Source organism: Octopus bimaculoides, chromosome 28 (genome assembly GCF_001194135.2).
Source record: "Octopus bimaculoides isolate UCB-OBI-ISO-001 chromosome 28, ASM119413v2, whole genome shotgun sequence".
In the NCBI taxonomy this organism is placed as follows: Eukaryota; Metazoa; Mollusca; class Cephalopoda; order Octopoda; family Octopodidae; genus Octopus; species Octopus bimaculoides.
In genome coordinates this window covers 5,739,135-5,739,499 of record NC_069008.1, presented here as the reverse complement: position 1 = coordinate 5,739,499, position 365 = coordinate 5,739,135, and the positions used below count along the sequence as shown (strand labels likewise).

At 36.7% G+C, this 365-nt stretch overlaps 2 protein-coding genes across 4 annotated transcripts in view; one reads left to right on the top strand and one right to left on the bottom strand.

Moving 5' to 3' along the window:
- The window catches only part of LOC106880981 (zinc finger protein 91-like), a 21,113-nt gene that overhangs the window by 4,748 nt on the left and 16,000 nt on the right, over nucleotides 1–365 (bottom strand). The window lies entirely within an intron of this gene.
- The window catches only part of LOC106880986 (zinc finger protein 91), a 3,877-nt gene that overhangs the window by 364 nt on the left and 3,148 nt on the right, over nucleotides 1–365 (top strand). Inside the window, exon 1 of one of the 2 annotated variants that reach the window (XM_014931166.2) lies at nucleotides 17–205. The exons of the other annotated variant lie outside the window; for it this stretch is intronic. The gene's annotated coding sequence lies outside the window, so the exon portion shown is untranslated. Of the gene's footprint in view, nucleotides 1–16; nucleotides 206–365 lie in introns of those variants that run through there. 2 annotated transcript variants of the gene reach the window in all.

Genomic DNA, 365 nt, shown 5'->3' with positions numbered 1-365 from the left:
AAGGGTTTTGTGAAAATCGTGCGGAAGTTAACTCTAAAACTTATTTCTCATGCGCACTAAACGTACTTCCGCCTCCATTCATCGCATCACTAAAAGTCTCTCTGATGCTCAGAATTCCTCTTAACTCCTAAATGAATTTATAATAGATTTCTCTACCACCCGACGCACTTATAACAATAACACTATCCTTTATAAGAACACTTCCGTAAGTATTCAACAATATAAGCATTTAATCTTTTAATACTTCGTGTCTCAGATGTTCTTTGATGTGTGCGACATTTGGCTGCTATTTCTAGCTATGGAAGCAACCTTCTACTCTCTCCATCGTTTCCACATTAGTTTGTTGTGTGTTTTAGTTGGAAGAT